The following is a 7,494-nucleotide window of genomic DNA, read 5'->3' on the forward strand; positions in this document are numbered from 1 at the left end:
CATATAAACTGTCAACAGAATGATCCATATACTCAGCGGAAGCAATCGCCATCTTAAAAGCATTTGCATACGCACTTGAAATACAAAATCAAAATTTTATTATTTTAAGTGATTCCCTAGTACAATTTCTAGTATAGCAAACACACACAAGCCTAATGACATTGCAAAGAAAATCCACATCTTCATTTCCTCCCATCTATCAAAAGGGAACTTGGTTAAAATAATGTGGATACCAGGCCATTCTTCAATTGATGGCAACGAAAAAGCAGATATGCAAGCAAACAGCCTCCTCAACGTCTCTAGGCATCACTCCGCTCACCACTTTGCAAGATACCATAAAATCGATAAAACACATATCAATACAAGCTTGGCAAAATACATGGGCAAAACAAAAAACAAAACTGAACGAAATTAAATCAACCGTTCTTCACTGGCCTAACTCTTTTCCTGATAGGAAAAAATAAACTATCATCAACAGACTAAGAATAGGCCACACTAGAATAACACATGGTTACCTAATGTCCCGAGATGAGCCTCCCGTGTTTTTAAATTTCTTTTAAGTGAGGGCACTTAAAGTTCAGGATGCCCGAATGTTATCAATAATGAGATATGATTGTCATGGTAGAAGGACAGTTAGTCTACATTGTGCGAACGACTCGGGTGGTCTATTGTTTGACACTGTTTCGCTGGTCGTTTTTTTTTTATGAGTAATTATTGTGTTAATAAATATCTATCAAATTAAACCTATGAGTTACTTTTATTATGACATGTAGATGAGGCTGAAAATGTATTTGAAGGTGTGTACTCTAAACTGTGTGATAAGATGTCATCAACAGACTGCAGGGCTCTTCGCTTGAAAAGTCGTACTCCTTCGTCTGACATTTTGAGAAGATCTGGTAGCATGCTAAGTAAAAATATTTTAAAACCTTCTGTTTTTGGATCCTGCTTCATATGATCAGATGAATTTAGCACTCTGGCTCTTTTGGTTTCGAAGTATTCGAGGAATGCTTTATCAACTGGGTTTTTAAAGCCACGTTTTCGGTTTGGCAGATTTGATGGAAAAGGCTCAGGCTGACTGTGAGTAGTGTTCTTCTTGCTTTGAAACATTTATTATAAGTTTATTATACCTGTCATATTCACAGTTTTTCCAACTTCGTTCCATGCTATTTCCGTCTCATCCTTCCTAGAATAGCCAGGAAGAGTGAAGTTGTACAAAATCGGATGTTTCTCCACTTCTTCTACAAACTTTATGTTAAGTTTTTGTTCGTTTATTGTTTAATTTATAAAGGAAAATTAAACTAGGAAATATTTGATTTTAAAAAAATCACACAATTCGAAGTGACGCAACTTGAAAGTGACTCGACAGAAGAATCACTTGGAACTGATCACTCACGCGTTAGTAACTAATTAGTAACCAGTAGCGTCGTCTGTTGTGTTCCATTGGACAACATAGTTAGTGACTAAACGTAAACTGGTTAGTGATTTGCGTCAGTAATTAGTTTCTAATGAATAGCTCCGTGTGTAGAAGGCCTTAGAGTAATAAGCCTATAGAGACGGAATTATGCATGAATCATTAAAATGATAGTGAAACAAAACTGAACACCATTGTACATCTCTTACAACTCCACTAGATAGCGTTAAATGTTGTTATATAAATTTGTGAATAAACCACAAAAAAAGTACACATTTATGTAAAAAAATATTTTATTCAAAATTACGACGTATAATATGGGACATGGGTTATACATTATTCTTGCATTATATGATGGTAATATATATTAATTTAAACTTTACTTATTAACTTTTTCTTAATGTTAGTTTTTAATAAAGGTTTAATTACACGAATCAATATATTATTATTATTAAAGTATACTGGTCAGCTGTATTTGAAGGGTCCGGTGCAAGAACCGGGTATCTTCTCTTTTTGAAATTGTTCGGGAGAAACAAATAACCAAATTATTTGATTTCTAACAGGAGCATAAGTATTTTAAACACATATTTGAATTCTCCAAATGAAGAGCTATCTATACATGGATACATATTTACATTTTAGATTATTTTAAGGACATAATTTAATTAGTCAAGATAAAGAAACATAGAGATACCTGGTTATTGCACCAAAACGGAATTTTTTTCCCCTATTTTGACTTAACAATTTAAGGTGAAAATATAATCAGAAATAGTTAAGTAGTAACATTAAAACTATGTATCATAAGCTATGTTATACAACATAGTATAGAAAAATACAACAAATTATTGATTCATAATAACGAATTAACTAAAAACTACGAAGATACCCGGTTATTGCACCATAATTCATGATTTTCCCAATTTTTTTTTTTCGTGAATTTTTTCAAAAGTATTGAGAATTGGACCTTTTCAAAGTACAAACTAGATTCACTTTTCTATCAAAAAAAATACTGAAACCAAAATTAAAGTATTTCTATTGATAAAAAAGTGTTAAAAAACGCACATTGTAAAATCAATCGCTTCATTCAGAATCTAATACAGTGGTTACTAGGTTACTAGTTATTATTATCCAGTATAAAAAATGTAATTTAAGTTAAAAAATAAACAACTTACTTTAATTTTATAAAATTAAACAAAATTAGATATTATAGGTTAGGTAGCATAATAGGTAGTATAGTTAAATAAAATATTCAAAATATAAAATATAACAACTTACTATCTACTCGTACCTTATTAAATTAAAAAAAGACTAACTAGATAATACAAGATAAACAAAATATTATTTGAAATACGAAATACAACTTTTATTTAATAATAATTATTATAAAAAGTAACTATATATGCTAGTTAAACAAAATATATAAATACGAAATAAAAAAAATGTATCATTATAATATAATGCAATGCTAATTTAACAAAATTTAAATAATACGAAATAAAACAATTTTTACTTTATAAAAACTTAAATAAACAAAGAAAAAATGATAAAAAATAACATTAACAATAAAATAAACATTTTGTTTATAATGTGATGTTAATATTAGAAACATTATTTACTTTTATATTATATTATTAACTTATTTAGTTTTTTAAATATTGCTCATCATTCAGCTTCAACAACTAGATTATTGTAGAACCACAAATTTTCAGGTGGAACATATTTCGCTGCAAGGTCTTGGACATCCCGAAATTTAGCCTTTTATTTTTAAAACTTCTGGGTGTAATAGAGGCAAATTTTCTTCGGGGAACTTTAATATTGCAGATTTTGTTTGTAATTGAAATTTCTTCGAATCCTACTGAATTTCCGTATACACTACAAAATAAACCCTCTTTTTTATATTCCATACACCTATAGGCCATAATGGAAAACTTTTGGTCTTCCACACTTTTTACAACTTTTTTATACAATGGTTTTGTATAATCCGAAAAATTGAAAATCATATCTCTGGATACACCTATGAAATTGAATTTTTTCGATGTTTTTTTAACAATCTCTTTTTAGGAACCTGGCAAGTATAATCGTTCATGTTTCCTCTTTACCTATTCTATTAATCCAAAAAATCGATCATACGGTAAAAAGCTATGACTGGCTTTGGATACCGGTGAGTGATACTTTCTATGTTGAAACACTTAGATTGAATAACTGTATACAAATATTGGAATAAAGCGTTGTTTTTATTCTGTGAGCTACAGTTGTCCGTAAATATATATAAGTGTTTTACACCTGGGGTGAGTAAATTTTTAAGAAAATGGTCAATAAAACTTATAACATCATTTTGGCCTTTTTTGCCTATCGATTTGTCATATATATAATGGTAAGGTTTACCAGTCTTCTCGGAATAAATACAAAAATGATAAACCCATATTTGACGTTTATAAAATATGTCTCCACACGGAATGTGTGACAGTGGCATATTTTGTTTAAAATCAAAACTTAATAATTCAACTTCTTCATCTGATTTGGATTTTTGAACAAATGATTTTGTTGGAATTATAAACAAAACACTCTATATAATGTAATGTATAAGTAATATATTCACACTGTAGTTCACCAGACGCTGACTATACATTTTTATAATACTACAGCATATATGTCTTGTGTAGTGTAGCCGGGTATACATAGTCGTTGATTTATATTACGCCTCGTAACACTATTGTACATCGTATCATTATACTTACTATCATATTATATATGTCCGATCTTATTATTATTTACCTTTAACTTCTGTATATCTGTGTACTTCAACAGATTTTAAGTCAGTATAAAATACTTCTGCTTTTCTTATATGCACCTCTTTTTCTACCTAAAACTGACGTTTTGTTTCGTGGTCAATTAAATTTTTTAAACGGTCAAAAGTTTGACATGTATCTGTTTTTGGCTTTCTTTTACCTCTTTTAACCTAGCCCTGAAATAACCTGTATAGTTTGCGATCAATTATCGTGCGGTAAATTGCAATTGCGATCAATTGTCGCACGGTAAATTGTTTACGATAAACCGACAGATAGCTACGTTCGACCGACGTCAGCGCTGACCGTCGGTCAAGCACTAAATCCAGCCTTAACGTTTATATATTGATTTTTATTAGTTGAGTGTTGGATAACTATTATATTCCAGACGCTTAATTAATTTATTACTAATAACATTTACATTATTTGGTGTACAAAAACATGAAATATTATTGTCATGCACTCAAGTACACGAACACAATACTTTGCGACACAAACGTCGTCGAGAAACATTTTTATATGATATACAGCACAACCCGTTAAAGCTACCGAGAACAACCAAACAATATAAATACGATATAATGGATAAATGGGCTTCGAATCAAACATCAGTGCTTTACGTAATATAGTAGGTAAACGGTGGTATATGTGTAAATTTAAGCAAAAAAATAGAATAAATATCTCGTACGTGGTACATCGGCCGGCGTTTGCGATCCTGTGTGAGAAAATAAAAAGCGAAGAAAAACGTCCGGAGGACCGTCGTCGGCAATCGTACTCGTTAGGTATAGCGATCGCGACCGCTACAAACGCAAACGGTGAAAAAACTGTACACGTGCGGCTTTCAAAAGACGCACCACGCACATTACGCGAATATGAAAAGAACGGTTTGGAAAAACTCTGGGAAAGTCTTAAAATCCTGTGAAAAAGTGGAAAATATTCGAAAAATTGCGCTAGTAGAAATAATAATAATTAATATAATCGACCGCCCGACGCACAATGCACATAGACCTTACGACATAGAGCTTTTTTCTATGCGACCACAGCGCATTCTTCATATAGTAAACGAACTATTTTTCACGTTTTAATATACAAAGATAAAGAAGAAGATTTCATACAAAAAGTTAACGTTTACGATGAATTAAAATTAATACAAAATGTCTATAATAATAGTTTATCTTATACATACAATTCTCGTGTCACAATGTTAGTTACTATACTCCTCCGAAACGGTTTGATCGAGTTTTATGAAATTTTATATGCATATTCAGTAGGTCTGAGAATCGGCTACTATCTAAGTTTGTCTGCTGTGCGATAAGCGGTTCCGAAGTTATGGCATCTTCAGTGTTATCAGTTGAGGTAAGCTGCAGCGCCGCAGCAGTATACTCAACAGGCGCGGTACGGGTTCATGATATTTATTTATTTTTGTTGGAATTATCGACTTTCATTAAAATTAAATAATATTGTTATTATTGTCAGATCTGTTATCGTGTATGCATGCACGACAATAATTCCATCAACAGTCGTATTTGACGTGGTGCACACGACCGGTGACGAGTGATGACAAAGTGCCGCCACTGAGTAGTTTTTCCCGTTTATTTTTTTAACTCCAGTCGACTATTTGTTATTGTACGTATTCACGTCTCCACGTTGACGACGTTAAATGAAATTGACGTGCGTCTATGGCATTAAACGTTTAAACGATTTTTGATATTTTTTTTACTACGATAAGTACATCTTATAATAAACCTTGTGTTAAATTTTAAAGATTTTTTGCAATTTTTTTTTTTACAGTCATTTAAAAAAAAAAAACTTAGAAAAATCGAAAATTTCAATTGTCTATAAATTTTTTTTTTTTTTTTTTTTTCTTTATTAATATATATACAATCTGTACACAAGGCACAATAAGAATATAGGCTATAATATTACAGGAGGAAAATCTTGAGTGAAGAAGCCACCCACTGATGACACTTCGTCTTTTATTTTACATACGTATATGTTATTTTAACTTATACAAATATTTTTTTTTTTTTTTTTTTTTTTTTTAAGGGTTTAGTAGGTCTCTGCACCATTTACGCTTGAGACGCCGAGGAGGGTTACCAGGGATGGTTAATACACCTAGATTTTTTATGAGTGGGTTTGGATGTGAGTTAAGGCGTAGGTGGAACCGTTTGTAGTAATTTTTTGCCTCTTCCTGGATTGTTTTCATATGCAGGTCTTTATGAAGTGTGTGATTTGACACATATGGTGGTGAATTGGTTATTTTCCTTAACGCTATATTTTGGAACCTTTGGATTTTATCTAGATTAGAATTTTTCGCATTGCCCCATAGCTGTAGGCCGTAAGTCCAAATTGGCTTTAAGAGAGATTTATAAAGAAGTAATTTAATATTTAATTTTGAATGTTTGTTGTTGACAATTAGGGTTTTGAGCATTCGTAATCGGGAGTTTAATTGTAATCTTTTGGCTTTGATATGGTGAGCCCATGTAAGACGGCGGTCGAGAGTTAGTCCGAGATATTTAACATTTGGGGATGGGGGAATCTGAGTACCAAAAAGCGTTACTTCAGGACATGGTGTTAATTTAAGTGTAAATGTAGTATGTACAGATTTGGATTGGTTAATTTTAAAACGCCACTTTTTGTACCAGTCTTCCATTAATGAAAGATGGTTTTGTAGGTTTTTGGAGGCTATAGTAGGATCTGGACTGGATGATATTATGACTTTGTCAGTCCGCATAGTCTGCTACCAATGTGTTGGGTGTGGTCGGTTGGTCAGATGTATAAATATTGTACAGAATTGGGGAGAGGATTCCACCTTGCGGAACGCCTGCTGCAATTCCTGCTATATTAGAGTCAGAAGTACCAAAATGGACCTGGAAGTAACGGTCTGTGAGATATGATTTGAGTATAATGTAGTAAGTTGGGTGTAGAAACTTTTTTAATTTGTATAACAGACCTTCATGCCATACTCTATCAAAGGCCTGGGATACGTCAAGGAATGCGCAGGTGCAGTAATGTTTTTTTTCGAGGGCAAAGGAGACAGCGTCAACAACTCTATGGACTTGGTGAATAGTCGAGTGCTTAGCACGAAAACCAAATTGATAGTCGGGTAAGATTTTTTTATCAAACATAATAGGAAGGATACGTTTAAGCAGAAGTCTTTCCAGTATTTTGCCGAAAAATGGCAATAAACTGATCGGTCTATAAGAATTTAAGGAGTCAGGTGGTTTGTTCGGTTTAGGGATTAGGATGATTTTAGAGTACTTCCAGAGAAGGGGGAAGTAAGAGAGTCTTAGAGTA

General features: G+C 32.3%; 1 pseudogene; it reads right to left on the reverse strand.

Moving 5' to 3' along the window:
* Positions 1 to 3,073: 3,073 nt before the first annotated feature.
* Positions 3,074 to 6,850, reverse strand: LOC113559670 (annotated as a pseudogene).
* Positions 6,851 to 7,494: the final 644 nt, after the last annotated feature.

Source organism: Rhopalosiphum maidis, chromosome 3, assembly GCF_003676215.2.
Source record: "Rhopalosiphum maidis isolate BTI-1 chromosome 3, ASM367621v3, whole genome shotgun sequence".
Taxonomy (NCBI): domain Eukaryota; kingdom Metazoa; phylum Arthropoda; class Insecta; order Hemiptera; family Aphididae; genus Rhopalosiphum; species Rhopalosiphum maidis.